Consider the following 26237-nt stretch of genomic DNA (forward strand, 5'->3'; position numbering starts at 1 on the left):
GTGGCTTACTTTTTTAAAACGATCAGTATTATGGTTGATATTTGTATTACACTTGTTAATATTTGTTTTTGCCCCCATTTTTCATTTCATGAATATTTTCTATGTCCCCAAAAGGCCTATTTCTCTCAAATGTTATTCACAAATCTGTCTAAATCTGTGTTAGGGTTGCGTTTATAATTGTGGTTAGTGTGTGTGTAAGGCTCTGCCTGTGAAAACACATCTAAAGTCTTTTTTGTGATGTACTGTTTTCTACATAAAATCATCCTAAACAATGAAAAGAACATTTTGTAAAAATATCTTATCTTTAATATTGGCTGAGTAAGATTCTTTGTATAAACCCTCAGTCTGTTAATTTTGTCTCCAGCCTGTCAAGATCTTCAGCAGATGTTTGAGCAAAAAGTCATCATCCTCTTCGTCACTCTTCATCCGTATTTGGGGTAACAAGCACCTGCTTCCCACAAGAGACTGGACAGCTGATGTCAGGTGGTTAGTCTTTATTTGCATTCATCCTAGTACCGTCAAGACTGCTATTGCAGCTGCAAAAAGGCAAAGATAAATGAATTAGGAGTGTAGCTTTTAAAATGCTTTTACTATTAAATGCATTATTTTGATTTATTTAAACTTAAGAATCAAATAGGTGTGTAGTTTAGGTAAAATTCTTATAACTGCATTTGTCTGTTTTACAACAGATAAACAGTAACCAAGTATAAATTTACTGTTTTTTTTATGTTGGATGGATCATCAGACCTGCACCTTCCTTGAACATGTTGGTAAGGTAACACTTCATGCAAGTTAATGATGATGCTTTTTATAAGAACTTTTTATAAATAAATATTATTATTGTTTTTATTTAGGTATCTTACTCTGTATTTGTTCACGGTGGTCACCCCAGGGTCTCAGGACTCAAATTGAGTGCTCTATGGATTAAACAGAAAATGCAGTATAAACAAGTGTTATGTTGTCTTCAACATGTTGGTAAGGTAACACTTCATGCGAGTTAATGATGATGCTTTTTCATGAGAACTTTTTATAAATAAATATTTTTATTGTTTTTTTAGGTAACTTACTCTGTATTTGTTCACGGTGGTCACCCCAGGGTCTCAGGACTCAAAACGAGTGCTCTATGGATTGAACATAAAATGTAGTATAAACAAGTGTTATGTTTTTAAATGCCACTAATAATGTGTTTCTGTTTTCTTTCTCATTATGCTAACAAACACTCTTTTACCCCTCATGTTAGGTAGATCAACACTCCAACCATCTGCATTAGGGACTGAATAAAGGATGCCCTCTGTAGCTGGGAATGTTAGATCAGGTAATTTGCATTTGATATATTTTTAAAGACACACACACTAATGCTGCTTTTACACCGCCAGCGACTAGCAACACAATCTCGTTCATTCCAATGAAAGCTTTGCCCCATTAAGCAACATGAGCAACTGTGACCATTGACAATAGGAAGTGAGCATGTCCAGCTATGCCACAACTTTGAGTAAAGTTCAACTTGATGAAGGACTTTTGGGAGCAACTACCAATGAGAGTGAAGCAGTGAAGTTCATGTCATCCGTCTTTTGTCATTTACTGAGAGGATTGTTACTCATTTGTTTATAGTATTTACTAGGACAACCAGAATTGGGAACGCCTTCTAATAAATGCAGCATAAGGCCTTAACTGTCTGTGGCAAATATTTTTAGCACCCAAAATAAATAGGGGTGCTGCTTTTTAAGAAAAACACCACAGTTTTTCAATATTTTACTATGTTCTTACCTCAACTTAGATCAATTAATACATCCTTATCTTTCATCAATGCATGCACTTAATATTTGTACAGCACGTCGTGAATGTGTTAGCATTTAGCCTAGCCCCATTCATTCCTCGGCGCGCAGTAACATCATCACTCCTGACTACTCCCCCCCTTTTGAGTTTGAGCGAGAGGTGGAGTAATCAGGAGTGATGATGTTACTGCACGCCGAGGTCGAAGTGCTGCAAACTTAGTGCTCTTTTGCCATACAATATAGTTCTCATTTTTATCCGCTTAAAAAAATCGCCACGTTTTATTTTGTGCCACCATACTTACTCGTATAACTACTCATGTAACAGTCTTTAAATAAGGAAAACATGAAAGGGTTGGGTGGCTTCTAAATTCATCCCTGTTTGGATTCTAAGGAATGAATGGGGCTAGGCTAAATGCTAACACATTCAAGAAGCGTTGTACAAAGATTAAGTGCACGTATTGAAAAAAGATAGGGATGTATTAATTCGTCTAAGGTAAAAACATAGTAACATTTTGGAAAGCGGTGGTGTTTTCCATTTAAAGGGATAGTTCACCCAAAAATGAAAATAATGTAATTAATGACACACCCTCATGTTGTTCCAAACTTGTAAGACCTCCATTCATCTTCGGAACACAGTTTAAGATGTTTTAGATTTAGTCCGAGAGCTTTCTGACCCTCCAAAAAATGTATGTGCTGTATACTGTCTCATTTCCAGAAAGTTAATTAAAACATCATCAAAGTAGTCCATGTGACATCAGTGGGTCAGTTAGAATTAGTTGAAGCATCATTAATACATTTTGGTCCAAAAATAACGATTTATTCAGCATTGTCTTCTCTTCCGGGCCTGTTGCGAATGCGCGTGCACAGTGGCGCTGCTGACGTACGACGCTGCTGACGTGTTATCCTTAGACATGTTTGCGAAGATTGTTTTGTTTACAGCGTCTCTCTCAGACTGTAAACGGAAAAAAAAGCTTGGGTGCACCAGATAACAAGCCAACAGCATCGTACGGAAGCAGTGTCATGCACACGGTTCACAACAGACCCAGAAGAGAAGACAATGCCGAATAAAGTCGTAATTTTTGGACCTAAATGTATTTTTGCCGCTTCAACAAATTCTAACTGACCCACTGATGTCACAAGAACTATTTTGATGATGTTTTTATTACCTTTCTGGACATGAACAGTATACCGTACATACATTTTTAATGGAGGGTCAGCAAGCTCTCGGACTACATCTAAAATATCTAAATGGTTACTAAAATTGAGGTCAGATTTTTGAAAACGTGGTCATCCAAAGTTCTCGGTACAGAAAATCTGTTTTGTATGGATCAGAGTTAGACATGGTCATGTAATATATAACAATGTAATAGCAAGTGTTATGTTGTTTTTGAAAATGCTCTGAAAATGAAAAAAGCTTTGTTTATCCACTATGCTATCAAATTCTCTTTTACCTTGCATGTTAGGCGGATCAACATTCCATCCATCTGCATTAGGATCTACCTTAGAGACACTCACTGGAGCTGTAAATGGGAAGCAGGTAAGTTGCACAACAGGTTTCTTGTAGCATTCTTAGACTAGCAATTTTTATGTGAGAACTTTAACATGATAGAAATTGTTAAACTACAAATATGGTCTATATTGTCTGAGAGAAATTCTTACTCAAGAATCTGCATATTGCTGTAGATATGCAGAGTACTTATCTCGAAACAGTCGTAAAAGATTAATGTTTTTGTTTTGTAGGTCACTTACTTTGCATTCGTCCTTGGTGGTCACCCAAGGGTCTCTAGAGTGAAAATTACTCAATCTATGGATTAAACAGAAAATTTAGTTGTATGAAGTGGTATGTTGTCTTTAAATGCCATTAAAAATGTGTTTCTGTTTTCTGTCTCATATTAAGAAATACTCTTTAACCTGCCCACTTGAGCTGGGAATGGTTAGCTGCATTTTTTACATTTACAAATAAACAAACAGAGTTAGATAAGTCCATACATACCATTCTCATCTCCGTGTGTGCTGTAACTCTGTCTGACGCAGCCCCTGCTAGCTAAGCTTAGAACAAAAGACTGGTAGTGAATTTATACAAATCACAACACATAAATTGGAAAATGTCCACTTTACTTTGTCACTTATTGGAAGCAGTATGCTAGCTGGAGCCATTCACTTCCAGTCTTTGTGCTAAGCTAAGCTAGCGGGGGCTGCATCAGACAGAGTTACAGCACGCACAGGGATGAGAAAGGTATGTATGGACTTATCTAACTCTGGGGGATACGGTGAATAAGCTAAATTCCCAAAATGTGGGCGTGTTCCTTTGTTTTTTTTTACAGCTATGAAAAATAATGTGTTTTTAATTGTACTGTCTATTAATTCTTTTATACAGTTTAACTGATTCTGCTTACCTGACTCATGCAGAATTCTGGCCTGGTGTTTGGTCTGTGCTGTCTTTGGCTCTTGCATCTCCATCATCCTGACCCTCTTTAGCAGCCTGTCCATGTATTTATTTGGAGGCCACCATGAGCACCCATCTGCATAATATGACTTTGTTACTCAGATGTCCATGCGCTCCTACAAATTCTACATTTTTTGTAAAGCTGCAACAAGTTGAAACCCTATAATTATTAACGTTTGATTTTGAACTATGTAATTCAAATACATGAATAAGTAACAAAAGCAGAAATTTATTAAGATATTACCTTTTTGTTGCTTGTTTACTGATCTATCAATCCTTTTGCATTTTCATAATTGTTCATCATAACTTGGTATACAGTGGATGTGTGGCTGCAGATAACTTTCTGAAGTCAATTTAAAAAGACAAAAGTTAATAAATGCTGAATTGGTCAAATATACATTGTTGTATTTTCACCATTTTGATGTTTAGGCATTTCATAACTTGAGGGTTAATTCACGTATAGTGATGTTTCAAATCAAAGATTAATTTATTAATGACAGCTAATCATTTTATAAAGATTTTTATTACAATATTTATTTAATATCAATTTAATACATTTAATTCGTTACACCTACATTACTGAGCGCAAGGGAGTGCAGCCAACAAATACATTCAGGTGTGTTCGACTTAACACCGAGATGCGCAGACAGCACGTGGTATGACATCAAAGTACCGCGAGAGTTTGGGAAAGCCCCGGAAAAGGTTTGATCTCGCGGTACTTGATGTCACGATCGGTTTGCGTGTAGATCAGCATGAAGTATAACACATCTGAAAGATGTGTGGGCTGCCTGCACTCAACGTTGCGTTAATTCAGTAGAGTGTAACCTCAATCGGTTTTTGCAGCTTCTGGGTGTCGTGTCGAACGATCGCAGAACGATTTTTTGTTCTTTTCCAACTCGATTTTTAACTCCCTAGACTAGTAGGATGTTCCAACGGGTGAAGCAACAGTGCTGACGGCAGAGTTTCAGTGTCAATGTAAGTTAACCATTTTAACAGAATATATGTTGTTATGCAGGCATGTAAGTTAGTCGATCTACAGAATGATCGTCGTATATTAATGTTCTAGACGCGATTAAAAGCTTATTAACATTTATCAATGCACTGCTATTCAGGCCGCTGCAAAGTCCCGAAGCCACGTTGTAACGTTAACTTCACATGTTAAGCACTGGTGGGGATAAACCAGCCATTTTAATAGAGTTATTAAATGTCTCAAACCTTTCCCGCCCTTTAACGTTACGTTAAAATGGCCCTTATACGGATAACGTTACTGTCATTCAGACCTTTTCCTAGAAACCACTCAAAACCGTTAACGTTGTTCTATTGGAGTGGTTTGATAATTGTATTTATTAATTGTTTCAGTTATATTAGTTATATCTGTTCTTTAATTCGTATTTCTAACAATTAAAACCCAGGAATGACAAGCTATACTTACCAAGATTTTGACGATCAAACTGACAGGAAAACTAACTTAAAGCCGACTATTAAACCAAAAAACATACTATTACAAAGTGAAGAGGAACGTAATGTGTACAAAATTTATTATTTACAGGTTATTAATAATGTTATTTGCGACAAAAAAGTTGAGGGTACTCGAGCAAATAACGGTCTTCTGGTAAATATTGTGGTCACGTGATGGCCTCGCGACATATAAGTCGTTTCCGGTCGTTTCTCAAACGCACAGCTGCGTCCTTTTAAAATTATTTTTAATATTTTTTTTAAATAATAAGAAATACAAAGGGGGACATTATACATATATAAAATAAAAATAAATAAGGCTCCGTCCTTATTATTATTATTTTTTTTAAATAAGGCTCCGTCCTAGAAGGCTGCATGTCTCGGCTGCCACGTCATCAAGCATCGTCGAAGGACATCTCAATCTGCTTGTTTTCTATTTTGTTGTTTTAATTTAATTACAAAATGTTTAACTGTCCATGTTGTAAAGACAGTTGATACATGACTTTTATTCACTGTACTACATTATTGGATTTTTTTGGTGATGCATTGCTAATTTTCAACTTCTCTCTTTAAAGTTTTCATGCCATGATCACTGGGGCGGAAACCATTATGACGTTGCCTTGGACATCAAACTAAACCATCTCATTCTGGCTTTTTTCTAACATCGAAATCTCAGAAGGCCAGGACTAAGATGGACGCAGCCTCCACATGCAACCTTGCATTTGAGGAACACCCATAGAACGGTCAACTTACCCCATACTCTAACCTGAATGCAGGGATCATAAAACTTTATCTTTTACCTTAATTGTTAGATGGGTGTTGATACCAAACTTTTTTGTCTCGTCTACCCAGGAGAAAGTCATGGGTTCTGCTGCTGAGGTTGTCATAAAGCATGCTTTTTCCATTTGTTGCATTGGGCAATATTATCAAAAGATTCTGAAAGAAATAAGATAATTTTCAAAGCATTAACATGAATATGAAAGTATTAAGTCATTAATGATCATCTTTTATTATTGTTTATTTATAGTGTCTTTTATTCTGCTTACCTGACTCATGCAGAATTCTGGCTTGATGTTTGGTCCACCTGTTAGCTGGCTCTGGTGCTTGGTAGTCTTCTCAAACCTCTGAATCAAGGCCACCATGAGAGGCCTTCTGAAGACCATCATTACGCTTCAGATCCAGTTGTCTTAACTATGAGGTAAATCTTTTTTAACTGCAGCATTGAGCGTTATGTGCGCTGTTTATGCGCACTGAACGCCTTGCATTTTTGCCCTCTACTGCAATAGCATTTTTGAAGGAGCGCTAAGAGCGGAAAAGCACCCAACGTCATTTGTGTCTTTCCATTGTCCAATTGAATATGGGGAGAGGCGGGCCTTCCGTTGTAGGGACCGATGTTTACAGTTATTTGAAACAATCGTACTTCAGTCACTTACTGTCTCCTGTGTGTTTATGCACCTCTCAACTTCGATCAAAGTCAGTGCAAGCGTCCTCTTTTTAAAGTTTCTGCTTATTTGACAGTTAACAGCAAAAGAGCGCTCACGCTTCAATATTTGATTGACAGGACAGCTGCCTCTGTGGTTGCCTAGCAATATAAAAATCTGCGCTGCACTGCTTTTTATAAAGTGACCAAATCAAGGTGCACCTTGTGTTTCCATGTCTTTAAAACGCATTTGGTGTGATTGGCCCCCAACAAGGGTTTTTTCTGCTGCTTTTTATTTTTTCAGCTTTTGCCTTGATATTGTATTTTACATTGGTAAATGCCTATGGACATTGGCTACTAGCGTTCTGCATGTGTAAATCCACATCGATGCGAACAATGACGCAAACGTGTAAATGAAAAGTGGCGGATAGCCTACTGTGTAGAGGCATTGGGGTAGGTCTGACTAAATCAGCCTTAATGACAACTGCATCAGTCTTCAATGATGGTTTAACTTTTACACAGATAAACACTCACTTTGTCTATCCAGACCTCAAGGTTAGAGTTCGAACAGATTCAGATAGTTGTTTTTGTTCATTTTCTAAGTATTTTGTTGATATTTTAGTCCTAATTGATTATGACAGATTTGTTACAGCCTTATCTGTCAAAATGACAGGCAATAAGAAAGTTTAATTCAACCTCTGGTTGTAAAGCAGATTTTGAACCAGTCTTCTTCAATTGTGTCACTAGCCTACCACAATCCCTGTGCACCAGCTATGGAAAGTGCAGACCAAACTTCTACCTCCACCTGTGAGTCTCTTCCCACATTTAGTAAAGTAATGAATGCAGTTTTACAAATGAAAGGTTTTTTAGGGTACATTATTTTAATTACCAAATGATTTCTCGGATGAATTGAATAAAAAAAGACAATATTTTATTTTTCATTTATGAAAACTGGTTGTTGCTGCATGAACTCAAGCACATTTATTTCAAACACATCAACGCAACGTCATTGCTATAAACAGCTATTTTGGATAAAAGATAATGCACATCAGGTCACACAAATCAAACACGAAGAGTTGTCATACACAGTGTGTACAGTCAGTCATTCAAATTGGATATACACAAAAATCAGATTTAAACTGACAGTGTAAACATAGTCTATGAGATCAATGAGGGGTCAATAGATCAATCAACGCCCTCACCATGCTCTCCCAGCTTTAGGTGCTTAGACCTGTTTTTCTAATCAAACAATACAAGGACAGATGTTTCGGCGTTATTGCCTTCATGGCATGAAAGATTAAAATCTGCATTTAAACCCAAAGGGGATATGATCTTTAAATAAAATTGCCTGTCATTTTATTGATTACAACCATAATACTGAACAACTTTAAAGGTCCCGTTTTTCCTGTGTTTTTGAAGCTTTGATTGTGTTTACAGTGCACAATATAACATGTGTTCATGTTTCACATGCGGTATTTTTCACACAATCTACTTATCTATATAGTGCTTTCACTGTCCTAAAAACGGCTGATGTCTTCTTTGTCCTATGAAGTCCCTCCTTCAGAAATACGTAACGAGTTCTGATTGTGTAGTTTGTTTAGTGTGTTGTGATTTGACAGCAGCTTAGCTTAGCCAGGGTGGAGTTTAGTCAAACACTCTTGCTTTGACGTCATTCAACCGGGAAGTAGAGGGCTGTAGTCCAAACCGGCCGTTCGCTGTATTGAAAGGGGAATTCTGTTAAAGATAATACATCGCCTGGCTGGCAGTGAACTTTAAGCTTTAACATTTACAGGTATTATTTATGCTATTACATACAGCAACATTACACACTAACTAAAGTTTGAAATAGGGGATCAGAAAAAACGTGACCTTTAATGTTTAAGTATTGAGAAAAGAATTAATTCTTACTGTGGTGGAGATATTGAAAACTCTTACAAAGAGAGTCATTTTGGGTGTTTTATTTAAAGACCATGTCCCCTTTTAGCCTGACTACGTCAGACTTTGTACTTCCGCTCAAGCAAAGTAGCAGAGAATGGTATTACTATGCTAGTCCCCTTTGGGTTTAAATGAAGATTTTGATCTTTCATGTTTTTAATATTTTGGTTTTTCTTTGGGTGCAATTTATATAAATGAAATACTTTGTCTGATGTGATGATGTTCTCATTGTGTTCTGTTGTTACAGATAGAACTGAACTGGAGTCTGTGAACTAATGCTGTGTTCGAGACAACTGGAACAGCAAACAAAGTTGAGTATCCGACCTCTCAACTTGTGACTGATCGATCAGCACCAACCTCAACGAGATGCATCATTTGACATTGCAGACAAGTTGGTGGCTAGCCTTTCACAGCCTTACATGAACCGCAAACAAACTTTAAACTATTTTTACAGCACATAATATTTATGAACATGAATGTTAAATTATCCAGTAACCATTTTCTGCCATAATTGGCACAAGAGCACAAACTTCTCCTGGCGTCTCATTATGTGGTAAACACGCAAATGTGATATGTGATTGACTGGAATGCATTGAGGTCGGTGGTAGGATATTTAATGACATAACATCAGAAATCCGAATTGTAACACTGCGCAATATTTCACATAATTGTCATGACCTGATTATCCTCCCATGTTTTTAACACAACCATTGATTGGTCACACGGAAGCAGAGACTTTGTCCTTTGTATCTCTCAAAAAAAAGAAAAAAAAAAGAATTCTATATTTAATGTTAAAAAACACTTACAGTAGACTGTGTTAGATAACTGTGCTTTTGGAAGTCATTTCTGATAACCGCACACCTAACTTGTCTAATGTCTTAAAAATAGGCACCAGAGCAATGTTTGTGGTAACCGTGGTATAAGAGGAATAATTGACTCCGGTCCTTTGAATTATTTGAAAATAAAGCACACCCGCGGTGTAACGGCACTCTGCTTCGCGTCGTGCCGCATTGCACCTTGGGTGTGCATTATTTTCTTATAATTCAATGGCCCGTCGTCAATTATTCCTTACATATTGAAGGTTGACAGGTTTGTTTGCATGTAATTGCAGTATTATTAATTTGGGGTTGATAGTCCAATGTTGATTTGAGAGAAATTTTTTTTTTCTTTTTAGATCCTTTCTCTTTTTAATGCAGCACTTAAGGATGAACCACCCTGATCTACTAAGATGCACAGATTCAACTCTGGCCCAGCATCATCCCCACACCTCATCTGCCATCAGTTTAATTTAATGTCTGTCAATTGCAAATGCTATTTATTTCAGTTATATTACAACTTAATGTTAACTTTAATTGAGACTAGTATTGTGTAAAGCTGGGGTTTCCAAACTTTTCATTTCAAAACCTATTAGACAAGTGTAATCTATTTTAGACCCACTAAAATATTTTTACATATACATTTTTTTAATGGGCTAAAACACATTTGTTCTCTTTCAGTGGAGTCATTTTATTTTCATAATATTTCATAATGTAAAGCAGTGGTTCTTAACGTTATTCCTCGAGGCCCACTGCTCTGCACATTTTGTATGTCTCTTTTATCTGACAGACTCAGTTCAGTTCATTGAGATCTCTTCTAATGAGCTGATGATTTGAATCAGGTGTGTTAAATAAGGGAGACATACAAAATCTGCAGGGCAGTGGGCCTCGAGGAATAACATTAAGAACCACTGATGTAAAGTAAATACAAGTTTATTTGCAATACCAAATATTTTATGGTATATTCTTTCAAAACCATTGTCATTGTTAATTATTAATTTGGCCAAACTGTTGTTGCATCATTAAGGTGTGCAACACACCTTAACCTACTGTGTGACCGACAAGTGGGTCCTCCTGACCCACAGTTTAAAATCCCCTGGTGTACTGAATGTATTGTAATTAAAGTCGCATCTAAGTCTTGTGTAACAGTCTCCATTATTTAAATTGTGATTATATTCACAGTTTCACATGATACTTTCAGCACTTACTACATCACAGTGTTTTTAATGCTTTAATTTTTAGGTTTATTATAAATTCATTCATTTTTAAAGAATTCTTTCTTTATGTAGAACATGCAAAGTCTAAAATGGAAAGTGTCATGATCAGCTCTGGGTCTTGTGTAGTGATTAAAAGAGCAGGTAGTAAATGTCATAGCTTTGCAGTATATTGGTAGGCTCTGGATGTAATGAACATTCAGAACATATGTTTCATAAATTAAATTTGGTAAACAAACTTGTCAGAACAATTCATGCTGTGATGCTGGATAATACCTGGTCAAATTAATACATGTATAGTGTGTTTCGACATTGTATAAGGTTTCTTCATCTATACAGACATCTGTTAGAGAACGGTGCAGAGACTGCTGTCCATTATTGGTTACAGTATATTTGTTAAAATGTTGCCAGTAAGATTATTTCCGTGTACAAGGTACTTTCTTTGAGAACCTTTAAGTGTTTTATTCTGCACTTAAAGCATAAACGCAATTTAAATGCAGGAGTCCCCTCGTCCTTACTGCCAAATATGCAAGTGAAACTGGACTAAACGCATACAGTATACATACGGGTATGATTTCATGTTTCTATATTACACGTGATACGAGGTAGGGTATATAAAAATAATATTTTATGAATGCTACATAAATCCAAACTCTTAAAAAACTGGCAAATTATATGCAGCTGGGTTTTTTTTATCTTTTGTTTGTGTTTAATTACAATTAAACAAGAAATAAGTGTAAACAATGAAATGAGTTGAGCATTGAGGTCAGCTGATTCGTCTGCGTTTGCTCGGATTCAAGATCTCCAGAAGATGTATGCAGCTCGTAAAAATTTCGAATGTTTCAAGACATCGCCAAGACGTCTTGCAGAGATATTGCAGACGTCTTACTTTTCAATGTTCGCAGCCGATCTACAGAAGATGAAGCGATATTTAGCAGACGTCTCCGCGACGTACGTGTGCTATCTGGGTAGTGTCATTAACCCGGATCAGTTGAGTCCTACTACAATTCAATGTAAAACCATAAACAGCGCCACCACACACACAAACCTCTTGCAACATTATTGATGAGACTTCGCTCGCACTACAGATCCACTCGTAACCGGCTGATCTGCACTAGAACTGACCCGAGATTCTCACTCAGAGCCAGAAACATTGCAAACTCGAGGGACCTGTGGATCCGCGCGAGGCGCGAACTGACCCGAGATTCTCACTCAGAGCCGGAAACAATGCGGACTCGAGAGACATGCGAATCTGCTCTGACTCGAGAGTCTCTCAACTCGTAACCGGCTGATCCGTAACCGACTGATCCGTAATCAGCTGATCCGTAACCGGCTAATCTGCGCGAACTGTCTCTCTGGCTCTGGGGGCTACATAAGCAGGACAGTTTTTTCTCTATTTTCTCTATATTATTATGCTATTGTTATTAGGCTGCTTTTTAAATGGTTAACCATACACAACAAACCTAAAACCTATAAGCATGTTATTTCAGAAGTGAAAGGCTTTTGTTATGGATTTGCTTTTGAGGAGACTTCAGTCGCTCTATAGATCCACTAACCGGCTCCGGCTGATCCACACGAATCAGCCGGTTAGTGGATCTGTAGAGCGAGTCTCATGTCCATGGTCTGCGAGTCTGCAATGTTTCCGGCTCTGAGAATCTCGAATCGCGTGGATCAGCCGGTTACAAGTGGGTTTGTACTGAGTTTCCTTGGCAATTTAGCAATACTAACTCAAGTGACTCAAGTGACTCACACAACCCGGATCACTTTGGTGAGTGACTCACAATAACCCGGATCACTTTAGTGAGTGACTCACAATAACCCGGATCCGTAAAAGGAATCGAGTTTGCCAGGCCTACTTAAAACATGTTTTCATAAAAATATTACAGTTTTTTTCAATCGCTAACAAGCGCTTACCCATACTTCAGATAATTTTTCTAAACACTTAACTCAGAGTTCCACCTACAAAACACAATTGGCCAAACGCATAATTTTCTTCTCAAAAACACATTTTGTTAAATAAATACTAACTCTTCATTTCAAAATAGAACAAATCTTTCTCTGCACATAATAACTTTACCAAAACACTGGAAATCTGACTCAAAATGAAATTATTATTTCAAAGAATAACACTTCTTTTCACTTCACAAGGTACATGCAATCAATTAAAGTACACCAGGTTTCAAAATACTGGCTACTGTTGACATTACAAAAACTGCATAGACTTTTATGTTTCAGTTTTACAGGTATTTGCATGCAAAACATGCAATCCACTGTTTTTACGCTAAATGTCTTGGTTGGGAACTGTATGTCCACATGTACAGCAATGTTCACATTCAAAAGCATTTCAGTAAAAAGCAGATTTTCCCCTTACTCTTGACTACAGGAGGTAAAGTAGAAACACAATATGATAGAACAGAAAAAGGTTTTTACAGTATTGATCTTGATCATTTCTGAGGAGCTTTCCTCTTCCCCCAGAGGGTGGAAGACGTTGCATTTTTTTAGAGGGACAACATTTTTTACATATGCATTACTGTATGACCTTTTTGACATGTCAAGTGAGAATAGAAACAATCCATGTAAAATGCAATACTTACCTGTTGGTTTGTTGAAAGATGCGTATAATGGAGGCAACCTCCTAAAATTGGGCTGCACTCTTTCACCAGCCCCTTTTTTTCTGAAATCTGTGAATTTCATCACTGACCACTGTTTTTGCAGCCCTTGGAATGCCACCACCATGCATTCTTACACCTCTACATTGCCCTCTCCTTGGGCCTGCTCTTCTCCCTGACCCTCCTCCTCTCACTGCTCCTGCATCTCTCACTGCATCTCTCACTGCGCCTCTCACTGAATCTCTCACTGCTCATACACCTCTCACTGCACCTGCATCTCTCACTGCACTTCTCACTGGGCCTCTCACTGCATCTCTCACTGCATCTCTCACTGCTCCTACATCTCTCACTGCACCTCTCACTGCTCCTGCACCTCTCACTGCACCTGCATCTCTCACTGCACCTCTCACTGGGCCTCTCACTGCATCTCTCACTGCTCCTACATCTCTCACTGCACCTCTCACTGCTCCTGCACCTCTCACTGCACCTGCACCTCTCACTGGGCCTGCTCTTCTCCATGTGCCCCTTGCTTTTATGCTTCCTCGTCCAGACATTACAGTGTTTGTCTATTTCTGTTTTCAAAAACATCAATCCCCAAAGTCCTCCTTTTACTGTATAAGTATCAATTTGATATAAGTATCAAAGTATCAAGTATCAAAATAAAAATTACCTACAGTTAGCAAGACTGGAATCAGCTGTGGTTGGCCCAATTTACCCAACATAAAGGTTTTTATATTGTATCTATGATTTGGAATATTGTTTTTGCTTATGTGGGATGTTGTGTGTAAGCATTTGTAAATACTACAAAAACAATCCATAATTTTGGTGGGAGGTATACCTTGTCTGTTAAGAAAATGTAAGCATTGTGGAAATATGTTTACTGACTGCATATTGTGTGAAAACGACATGAAATGAATTAATCGTATGGCCATAAAAGACCGATGCTGTGCTTATTGTGTTTAGAGTTTTGAAAATGTGACAACTGATTGGACAAATGCTTGTTAGCGACTGAAAAAAACTGTAAGACTGATACCAATGGACATTATAATAAGATATCTGCTATTGTGCTAGAGCAGGGGTTCTCAAAGTTTACATTCAAAGGTCCAAATCTGAATTCTCATCATTTTCATAGGTCCGGTAAAACTATGTAAATCATTTGTTTATATAGCAAATCAACACAAATAGTTTGGGAAAAACATAAGTGTATTTTGCTTTTAAAGTAAAATTTTTTTTTAAACATAAACACAAGAAATATGCCAAGAGTAACCAGGTGAAAAATACAGAGCAACCTAATTAGAGAAATGGCACAGTATGTTCTCCATCAGATGCATAAACTGTGGCAAAAAAGGTGTGGTTGGTAGGAAGACACACTGACCAAAATTAGGGGTGCACCTATAAATTGGCTGATGATGCTTGCTATGCTTCTCAATAAAGTACGGTGAAATGCCGCTACATCCAAAAGCCAGGGGGCGCTCTTGGGCAGAAACTTAATATGCGCTGCAGACGAAGAACCAGAAACACACAGCTCCAGGAAATGTCTTAAGGATATATTTATATTGCTGTTCTTCAAATCTTTTCAGGTATTTTCATGATAATAAAGAATATGTATAAAGATTATGTTTGACGATTTTTGCTTTTTCAAATGCATGTTTTAAACGACTCAAACCAACAGTGATTTCAGATTGATAAGGAGCTGATCAAAAGCCGTAGTACATGAAGTAGCTGTGCATAATATCTGGGTGTGATGGCTACAGCGTCACACAGGAAATTTTTAAATAACTCGTTTTATTTTCGGACCAGGAATATTCTTAAATCTAAAAAGAAAAAAAACTAAACGAATGGTTTACAAGTTTAATATGCATTTGTAAAGTAGCAAATGCACACATTTAATCAATCACATAGAAATGAATGCACTTGTAATATGAAGTGGACGCGGGTCCGGATCAAGTTTCCGCCGGACTTTGAGAACCCCTGTGCTAGAGTGTTGTGAACAACGATTTTGGCTAAAATGTTTCTCATAGTTTGCAGTAGCCTAACACTGTTCAGTGAAACCACACCTAAATAACTGTAAATGACATATCTACAAACATTTCTTATTTAAGTAAAACACTTAAAAACTATTTTATTATTGGTAAGTAATTATATTTATGTATTTATTTATTCCGTTTTTATATAGTCTATTGTTAATTCTATAGTATTGAATGATGCAATTATTTAAATTGGTTAAGCATAACAAATAGTTGTTTATTTTATTCATATAGGTACTATATTTTAATTAAATAATATTTTTTAAATGTATCTCTCTTATTAAAGTAATGCTTATGTGTCTGTCTGTACAACTTAATAAACAAATCATACCATAACATGATTAATGTACATTATTAACATTATTTCTAAATAGGCAGCATATGAAATCTAACGTTATCAATCAAAAAACTGAGGTGATAAAACATTACACTATCTGCCTCAGGAGATGAAGAACTGTGAGATGGTTCTCTGATTTCGGTGAGCTCGAGCATTGCGTGAATGTTGCTCTCCTGATGCATGATGTCGCACATCTAAGTCAGGCCTCCGTCAACTTGACACCGGCACCATGCGCCACAGAGAGAACACTCACTCTGCCAAAAGAACCAGCAAGGAGGCGTCCCGCCTTCCTCTGACTCGCCTGTAAATACGGGACGATTCCATATTTCACGGGATGGGTGGCAACCCTAGGTGTGGAACATGGAATGTATATATGCTTATATCATGAGATGACAGCAGTAGAGCTCTTCAGAGTACAAACTATTTAAATACCAAAACAAGAGCCCTAAGATGACGCGATGGGTTTCAATGTGCAAAATCTTTGTGCCCCAGGAAATGATTAAGTCATTTTATTTGATTTATTTATTTGTCTTTTAAATGTCTTTTATACCACAAATTGTCCAGGAGACTCATTCCCTATTTTATTTTCATCAGGGGCTTTTATGTTGGTGGTTTTTATTTATTCCGTTTTTATATACTCTATTGTTAATTCTATAGTATTGAATGATGCAATTATTTGAATTGGTTAAGCATAACAAATAGTTGTTTATTTTATTCACATAGGTACTATATTTTAATTAAATAATATTTTTTAAATGTATCTCTCTTATTAAAGTAATGCTTATATGTCTGACTGTACAACTTAATAAACAAATCATACCATAACATGATTAATGTACATGTTTAACATTATTTCTAAATAGGCAGCATATGAAATCAAACGTTATCAATCAAAAAACTGAGGTGATAAAAACATTACACTATCTGCCTCAGGAGATGTATGAAGAAGATGGTTCTGAGATGGTTCTCTGAATTCGGTGAGCTCGAGCATTGCGTGAATGTTGCTCTCCTGATGCATGATGTCGCACATCTAAGTCAGGCCTCCGCCAACTTGACACCGGCACCATGCCCCACAGAGAGAACTGTGGCTGAATCCGAAACCGCATACTGCCATACTATATAGTTGGCAAAAAGCAGTAGGCGAACGAATAGTATGTCCGAAACCTCAGTATACGTAAAAGGGTAGGCGAGAATTAGCGGGATTTTGGACAATTTCTCGCGAGATTCAGAGGCACGTGTACTTAAGTATTGTCCGAAACCGCCTACTTACTGAAAATGTAGTAGGGGAAACAGCACGTGAACAGAGTAGTACATCCGAATCCTCAGTATCCATAAGATCAGTGGGGGATAAATCCCCGGATGCCCTACTGAGTCCGCCCAGATTCTGAAGTGTGTATCGGATGGACACTTCTATCCCAGCTTTCCCATGATGCCACGGGAAAGCAAAGCAATCGACCGGAGACCAGCCAATCGGGTGATTTCGATACACACACAGGGCTGTTCCTCAGCACCCAGACTTCACGCACAGACCCAGGATATACCACAATTAAAGTGCTCAGCTGATTCATGAAAATAAAGCTGTAGAATTGTCACAGCTGTGTTGAGCTGACAGTAAATATGTGATGGTTTGTTAGAAAAATACATTTGAATAAAGTTTTGTTTCGTATGGGATTCACTTCTATACGTTTTCCTTTATTGTGATGTTTTTTTTCATTCATTTTTTATTCATGTTTGCTGTTGTTTTAAGTAAATACAAGAGATTGCTTCACTAAAATGTATATAATCACATTGCCTGCATTGTCTAGTTTGTATTCAAGCACATCTGTCATCTGACAATAGATATTAAATTACAATCTGCTTGTTTTACTTATTTTGTCCACTACAAAATAATATGTAATATATCTGTAACACTGTTACAGATCAAGTTACTGATGCAATCAGGTGTTAGTGCACCTGTCCCTCATACACACGCATACGTTTTCATGTCTGTTATTAGGTTTGTTCGAGTTTATGCACCGCTGTAAGAACCAACAGCTGGATGACATCAAAGTACCGTGAGAGCGATTCCAGAAATCATACGGAGAAGTCTGATTTCGAGTTGCTCTCGCTGTATTGTGATGTCAATCTCCTGTCGGTTCTTGTGGTTCTGCATGAACTCGAACAAATCTACTAAGTCATGTCACATGATAACGTCAACATGGCGAATGCTGTCCATACTTAACGCGAACGTACATACTGCCTTAGCGCATGTTAAGTAGGTACCCAGTGAAATTCTGTACCTACACAGTAAGTATTCGATTTCGGATTCAGCCACTCACTCTGCCAAAAGAACCAGCAAAGGAGGCGTCCCGCCCTCCTCTGACTCACCTGTAAATACGGGACGATTCCGTATTTCACGGGATGGGTGGCAACCCTAGGTATGGAAAATGGAATGTATATATGCTTATATCATGAGATGACGGCAGTAGAGCTCTTCAGACTACAAATTATTTAAATACCAAAACAAGAGCCCTACGATGACGCAATGGGTTTCAATGTGCAAAATCTTTGTGCCCCTGGAAATGATTAAGTCATTTCATTTGATTGATTTATTTGTCTTTTAAATGTCTTTTATACCACACATTGTCCAGGTGACTCAGTCTCTATTTTACTTTCCTCAGGGGCTTTTATGTTGGTGGTGAAAATTCCACTTACAAGGTAATATACTGTAAGTAAGACGTAGTTACATTGTAAATATATCAAATATACAAGTCATGGTAATACCCAGGTGAAAAAAGTAGTATTTAATGTATTAAAAATATACTTAAACTCAAGTATACTTTTAATGTATTTCTAAAAAGTGCACTAGATGTAAGCTGGTAATAATTATATCTTTAATTACACTTTAAAAAAGTATGCTAAACTCAAAAATACTTTTAATGTATTTCTAAAAAGTGAACTAGAGGTACGCTGGTAATAATTATATCTTTAATTACACTTTTAAAAAGTATGCTAAGCTCAAGCATACTTTTAATGTATTTCTATAAAGTGCACTAGGGGTACGTTGGTAATAATTATATCTTTAATTACACTTTAAAAAAGTATGCTAAACTCAAGCATACTTTTAATGTATTTCTAAAAAGTGCACTAGAGGTAAGCTGGTAATAAATATATGTTTAATTACACTTTTTAAAAGTATGCTAAACTCAAGTATACTTTTAATGTTTTTCTAAAAAGTGAACTATATGTAAGCTGGTAATAATTATATCTTTAATTACACTTTTAAAAAGTATGCTAAACTCAAGCATACTTTTAATGTATTTCTATAAAGTGCACTAGGGGTACGTTGGTAATAATTATATCTTTAATTACACTTTAAAAAAGTATGCTAAACTCAAGCATACTTTTAATGTATTTCTTTTTTTTTTATATATATATATTTATTGATTTTTTTAACATTACAAAATTTAAATCAAACAAAAGAATAAGAAAAACAAATAAATTATAAATCAAATAAAATTAACAAACATATGGCTTACCACCTCAGTAAATCAATTTAAGAAATAGATGAAATAGAAAATGACCTAATCATATAAACCATGTATCTTACATATTTTGCTCCACATATTTAAACCTCATTAAACAAACCCTCTAATTAGAATAGAGGATATATCTAAGCCCATGTATCTTATGGGTCCCAGAAATGGGTCCCACCTTCTATAAAATATGACATCTTTATTATTGGACGCACAGGTTAGATAATCTAATGAAACATATTCTAATATAACCCTGTGCCATAATGACCTAGAAGGGGCCTTATCGACTAACCAGTTCTAAAGAATAAATTTTCTTGCACAGAATGTTAGGAACTTGCAAAGTGTCTTTTTATGTTTGTCTGCAACCATGTCCTCGTATATTCCAAGCAACATGTGTTTTGGGTCGTAGCCAATATTAATGGATAAGATAGCATTAAGTTCTTGTTCAACCATAATCCAAAACTTCTGAATCTCCCTACAAGACCAGAAACAGTGGACAAGATCTCATTCTTCTGTTTTGCATTTCGGGCACATTGGCGAGCAGTCTTCTTTAAACTTGTGCCTCCTTGAAGGTGAAATGTGAGCTCTATGCAAAATTTTCAACTGCTTTGCTTTAACTCGGTTAAATATGCTTAAGGTCCCTGCATTCTTCCATGCTTCCTCCCATTGATCATCTGTGATTTGTATATCAACTGTCCTTTCCCATGTCCTCTTCAATAAGTCCGTATTTACAGATCCACAATCCTTGAGAACCTTATGAACCTTATAAAAATAACTTATAGAACTGTTTGCTTGTGAGAAGAGCTCCACAGCCGAAATGTCCTGATTTGTGAGCAAAGTAGTGTCCTTTTTCACAAAGTCTCTCAACTGTAAATAACGAAAAAAATCCTGTCGTGTAATGTTGTACTTGGCAGTTAATTGGTCAAATGACATCAAAGTGTCCCCCTCGAACAGGTCATGTAAAGTAATGAGACCTTTGTGTGTCCAAACGCGAAACTTTGGGTCTACAGTCCCCGGCAGGAAGTCATACTTTTAATGTATTTCTAAAAAATTGCACTAGAGGTACACTGGTAATAAATATATCTTTAATTACACCCTTTTTATAAGTATGCTAAACTCAAGCATACTTTTAATGTATTTCTAAAAAGTGCACTAGATGTAAGCTGGTAATAATTATATCTTTAATTACACTTTAAAAAAGTATGCTAAACTCAAGCATACTTTTAATGTATTTCTAAAAAGTGCACTAGAGGTACGCTGGTAATAATTATATCTTTAATTACACTTTTAAAAAGTATGCTAAACTCAAGCATACTTTTAATGTATTTCTAAAAAGTGCACTAGAGGTAAGCTGGTAATAAATATATGTTTAATTACACTTTTAAAAAGTATGTAAACTCAAGCATACTTTTAATGTATTTCTAAAAAGTGCACGAGAGGTACGCTGGTAATAATTATATCTTTAATTACACTTTTAAAAAGTATGCTAAACTCAAGCATACTTTTAATGTATTTCTAAAAAGTGCACTACAACGTGCGTGATCGTTGGTAAATGTGGATTAAAAGTTGAAACTAAAACTGTTAAATTATATATAGTGATCACCAGAGGACTTGGCTGAAACAACGCGATTCACATGGATTACTTCGGCGATGTTTTTTATTGTTGTTGCGATTAACTTTTTGAAATGTGAGCAGTTTTTAAGTATCAAGTGGATCTGACATCGAGGGGAAATATACGTTTCTTGGATTTCATTAAAGTACATCGGTTTTTCTTTGAAGATGAATGAGAGAACATGAGGGTAAGTTAAGTGATGACAGATTGTTGCTTTTTTATTTTTAGTGAACTATTAAATAAGTAGAACATTTAGTATTACAGTATGTCTTCATTTTAACCCAGCTTCTTAAAGCGTGTATGTTGTGTGGCTTTTGGAACATAACGTTACATTTTTTTGTGAGTAAAGTTAGGCATTTCATTTCTCTTGTTGTATTTCAGAAATCATAACAGCCTGTCTTTTTTAGCACAGCGGCATTCAAATTGACCAATCAGAGCCGAGAATGTCTAATAAGTCGAAGTAGAGAAATACTACAATATATGGTTTAAAAACGTCTGAGTGCTGCCCTCTTCAGGTTGAACGGTGGCTACTGCAGTTGAATTTTTCTATTGGATGTTGGGTCCAAAAAAATAACTTGTGACGTAAGCAGGTTCAAGCTCACCACGCCCTTGTTACGATCTCACCAAACATTTGGTACAAGCTTAGTTCGTCCTCTTTATCACCGTTGGGATCTGCCCACTTTTCTTGCATTTTTCAAATATTGCCAGTGGGTGGAGTCAGGCTCTGACCAGGGGTTTAGTTACGCTTTAATGCAATGCTAGTACTAGACTAAAAGGTATGTTTGAGCTGTCTTCTCTGAAAATAACATCTGTGGTTATGGATTTTACCATAGTCCTTTTTGCTTTGTTTTTTACATCCTCTAATGTTTCAAGATACTAACTCAAAAGTAACCAAGTAAAAAAATTTTGACAATTGGCGTGAATATACCACAATAAAACAGTAAAAACTCAGAACAGAACTCTGAATGTCACATTTTACACTATCAGCATCATATCATAATATGTAGTTCTGTCCGTATAGCTTTTTCCTCATATAGCAGTAACAGTGAGATCTCACTTGTGTCTCTTATTTTACCTGACACTTTAAGACAACATTACAAAGACAATAATATATTACTAACGTGATTAGCCTGCTGGACGAATTGTAAAAAACAGCACAATGTAAGCACTGCTAGTACAGGCTAGCTGAATATATCTTAATGATTACAGAGATAAGACAACACATAAAACTTGCAACATTTCTCAGTTTGCACATCTGGACAATTCTTCACACATCATAGTTTGTAAATTTGGGTAAATCCAGCAAACGAGTAAATTTTAGCGATTCTGCTGTCACTCTGCTTTAAATCTCCTGCATCGGAAACTTAAGAGCAGCCTTGAGTCAAACGTGGAAGTTAAGCGTGCATAGAGTCCATTGGCATGACTTCTGATTTCCTTAAATCTCCTTAAACAGAGGTGAACTTTTCTTGTAAGCAGGACCACAATAGACATGTCAATGGAAAATGCCCTTGGTTAAAATAAAACACAATTATCAAAGTAAAGCATATCCTGTAATACACACAGGTTGCATTATATCAGTGTCAGTGAGTTAAGCCTCCTATAACCCTATTTTTAATGTAACTTGTAGAGTGCCATGTAGTGACGGATCAAATGGACACTCATGTCAAGCTTGATGAGGACACAGTCAAAGCTTTAAAAGGTAAACTGAGGAGTTAACAAAATTCTAATGCATATCTATGTTCATTAATTATTGGTTAATGTTGTATATATTCTGTTTCCTTTTCACAGACCTTGTGATTAAGTCTTCAGTGTCTGAATGGCAAGAAGAAGTGACCCTCCACTTAAACGTGACATTTAAACTGCTCTGTGTTTTGGTTCAGCCATTTGTAGGTTTATCTCAAGTTAGTTCAAATGCACTTCTGCATTTGTCCAGTAACTTTTTGTTTAGAGAATTACATCATCATGATTATATAATTATTAAACGGTTGCATATTCATAGTGTACTTTTCATATTGATGTATTAATGTTCCACAATTTGATAAAAGTAGCTCATTGCATTTCACTGATCTTTGTTTTATATTGTAAAATCATTTCAATAGCAGTAAATACATACTTAGTTGTTTCTTTAACATTTAATTAGTTGTTAATGATGGAAGAAGCCGATTCGTATGTATGAATACAGAATAGGTATCATTTTAGAATGAGTTAAAACATGTTTTGGTGGCAAACATGCAGGTAAAATAGTACATATATAACATTCTAATAGTAAACTTGACTGTAATTCAAATGTCACATACAGTACATTAGAAATGATTTATTTTATGTATACAAATGTGTGGGGAATATATTATTATTTCATTTTGTATGCTATATTATTTATGTAATATTATTATATCTGAAATTATTAAATTATATTTATAAATGTTTAAAAGGTCGGTTCAAATGTGCTTCAAGTTGTAACTGAATACAATTTTAGAAAATAGCACAGTTGAGTACACTTAGATTGTCTTAAAAGAATAGTCTACTCATTTTCAATATTAAAATATGTTATTACCTTAACTAAGAAGAGTTGATACATAATGGGAGAGGGAGGGTGTTACTGCGCCGAGTCGAAGTACTCCCAAAAGTGCTGTTCCGCCATAGACCTGGGAGTGTTCACTACTGGGTAACAATATTAGATTTACAAATTAGAAATTGCCAAGAGGGATGAAATCAGTATAACAGTTGCCGTCTCGATTGTCTCTACAGCATAAACATAAAAGATAGAAGGACAAAAAAACTTTTAAGGTAAGAATTTTATTTCTGACATTGTTAATAAATCAAGTTTCACATCACTAGTTTTCAATCGACTTTTATTAGCTTTAACTTCACAGTTCATTTAACTGTGAGAGTGACATACATATATATATATATATATATATATATATATATATATATATATATATTTATTTATTTATTTATTTATATTTATATATTAATGCCTGTTGTGTTTGGAGTAATGTTTGCCTGTGTGTTTAATTTCCACTTATTTTATTCTCTGTTTAATTACTGCACATTGTATTTCTGCATTGGTTAGAAACTATGTGTTTTTTACTACACATAGTTTCTTACATAATTAACTCTTTATTAGCTTGGAATGTATTTTTTGGTTCATTTTTATGAATTTCTGTAAAGTGAATCATACAAAAACAAACAATATATAAAAAATAATAATAAGGTATTGTCATACAAATTCATATGAACCTTAAGATTGTGTTGGGAATGTCAGTGTTAAAATTCTGATGAAAACTGATCACGATATATTCAAAAGATATGTTGTTATGCTACTGGAAAGCTTGCTAGCAAATGCTACCAAATGACCCATTATATTAACCTGGTGTGCCCTTAAAAACAACCAACAATCGCGTGACCTTTTCTGAAGCTCACCAACCGAAAATCATGTGATCGAACTCAATAAATTTTGAGAAATGTGACAGAACGTTTGTTTTAGTTTTAAATATAAACACACATTGCTACACAGTTAGGGACCACAATCTACTCAAGTCAGAGAGATGTTGGTTTTGCCGGTTGTTGATGAGTAACAGCTGTGAGTGATCACAACACACTTAAGCAGTCACGTGGCAGAAAAATAAGTAAACCGTGTCCCAATGTCAAGTGAGCTAGGGACCTTACCAGTGCCCGAACCTGCGTACACGATATATTGATTCACAACCTCGGGAGCTAGGTAACCAATTGAGACACAGGGTGATTTTGCGAATGAGACAGCCCTTAAAATGGCCGACTCCCTTATCAGTGCCCTGACTACTGAACAAGGGAGCTGATTGAGACACACCAAGTGATGATGACAGGGAAAACAAATGGCAGTGTCATAACTGGGTCATATCTGATACTGGGATTGCAAAATTACTATTAAGTGTGGGGGGTTATGTCCTGTATGGATTTCAACATCAAAGGGGCCAGAACCAGACCCGTTTCTAGTGGGTTCAAGCATCCCCCAAAAGTGTTGATATCCCAATGACCTGGGTTGGACATTAATGTCTCTTCCTGAAGCTTAAAAGATAGCAAAGAAAGTGTGAAATGTTACAGCTGGCCCTAACAGAGAGGCTGTTTTCATCTAGTATAAAGATGTGCTTTTTGTCGATAGGATTACAAGTGGATGAGACATCTGTCTAGCTACTCAGAAAAACTGCCAAGGTGAAATAGTGCGTAGAAGGTTCTTTTGTTATCATATGACCTTTGGTTACTGCATCATCAAGCTGCATCATCAAGTTACTATCTTGTTTTTGGTAGAATTTAGTCAATCCTATTTTACTAGACTTAGCAAAATGTGTAATGTTGTTACAATTGTGAAAGTCTGTGAGGTTCGACCTTCGGAATGAACGGCGTGAACCAGTTATTAAAACCTAAATAAATACAGTCCGCAGAGAGGCTCAAGCTGAGAAACAGTCTGAGTGTATCCTAATGAGACATCTCAATCTGGGTTCTCCCTGCAGAATATTATACACCCCATTCGTGGTTTGGGTGTGTCTTATTTTTGTTAAGGTTCATAAGTATTTTAAACCTGACATTTTGGTCCTTCGAGCCGGATTCCAACACATCCAGTGATCAACAGTCGAGGAGACATGCCGAAGCCTGTCGACGGCCGAGTTCTAGGAATTCGAAGAAAATCCTGGGTGGTGAAAATTCCTCGCCACGCTGGCATTTAGGTCTCCTCAGCTGGTGATCTTGGGATTGACGGAATCCGAAGCTAAGAAGACGACTCAGACGCAGTAAATCGGGTGAGTTTCTGACTGGTAATTTGATTGTTATTTACCATAAGAAAAGGGGACAGCTGAATTGGTTTAAGTCCAATATGGGTAACTAAGTGTCGCCCAAGAACAGAATTGTGGGTTCGAGTCCCCAATATCTGTTGGACAGTTGAATTGAGAGGGTTTGAGTCCCCCAATAACTATCAGTCAGCTGAACTGAGGGTTCGAGTTCCCCAGTAGCTGAAGGGGATCCTGGGGTTTGCCCTTAAAGAGTTTACTATATTTGTGTATAAACCCGAAAATGTATTTGTTGTATGCTTTGTGTATTG

The 26237-nt window shown here is 36.4% G+C and overlaps 3 long non-coding RNA genes across 11 annotated transcripts; 2 read left to right on the forward strand and 1 right to left on the reverse strand.

The window, feature by feature from the left end:
- The first annotated feature begins 364 nt into the window (after nt 1-364).
- Nucleotides 365-1784, forward strand: LOC135728220 (uncharacterized). 2 transcript variants are annotated; one of them, XR_012336870.1, is made up of 5 exons: nt 365-483; nt 746-770; nt 855-975; nt 1059-1141; nt 1241-1784. It is a non-coding gene; the product is annotated as an uncharacterized lncRNA (long non-coding RNA). The 2 variants fall into 2 exon arrangements; XR_012336869.1 differs by lacking the exon at nt 1241-1784 and having other exon boundaries at nt 1059-1197.
- On the reverse strand, nt 397-6858 carry LOC135767173 (uncharacterized). 6 transcript variants are annotated; one of them, XR_012336873.1, is made up of 9 exons: nt 6723-6858; nt 6477-6612; nt 4466-4564; nt 4172-4297; nt 3525-3579; nt 3227-3295; nt 1068-1297; nt 864-917; nt 397-536 (listed from the first exon to the last, which is right to left on the reverse strand). It is a non-coding gene; the product is annotated as an uncharacterized lncRNA (long non-coding RNA). The 6 variants fall into 6 exon arrangements; XR_012336875.1 differs by having other exon boundaries at nt 4172-4363; XR_012336874.1 differs by having other exon boundaries at nt 1068-1121; nt 4172-4564.
- On the forward strand, nt 5010-10705 carry LOC135767171 (uncharacterized). Of its 3 annotated transcripts, XR_010541920.2 has the most exons (6): nt 5010-5196; nt 6252-6555; nt 6736-6874; nt 7844-7903; nt 9279-9422; nt 10206-10705. It is a non-coding gene; the product is annotated as an uncharacterized lncRNA (long non-coding RNA). The 3 variants fall into 3 exon arrangements; XR_010541919.2 differs by having other exon boundaries at nt 6704-6874; nt 9279-10705; XR_010541918.2 differs by having other exon boundaries at nt 9279-10705.
- The last annotated feature ends 15532 nt before the right edge of the window (nt 10706-26237 follow it).

The sequence above is a fragment of the Paramisgurnus dabryanus genome, chromosome 6, assembly GCF_030506205.2.
Source record: "Paramisgurnus dabryanus chromosome 6, PD_genome_1.1, whole genome shotgun sequence".
Taxonomy (NCBI): domain Eukaryota; kingdom Metazoa; phylum Chordata; class Actinopteri; order Cypriniformes; family Cobitidae; genus Paramisgurnus; species Paramisgurnus dabryanus.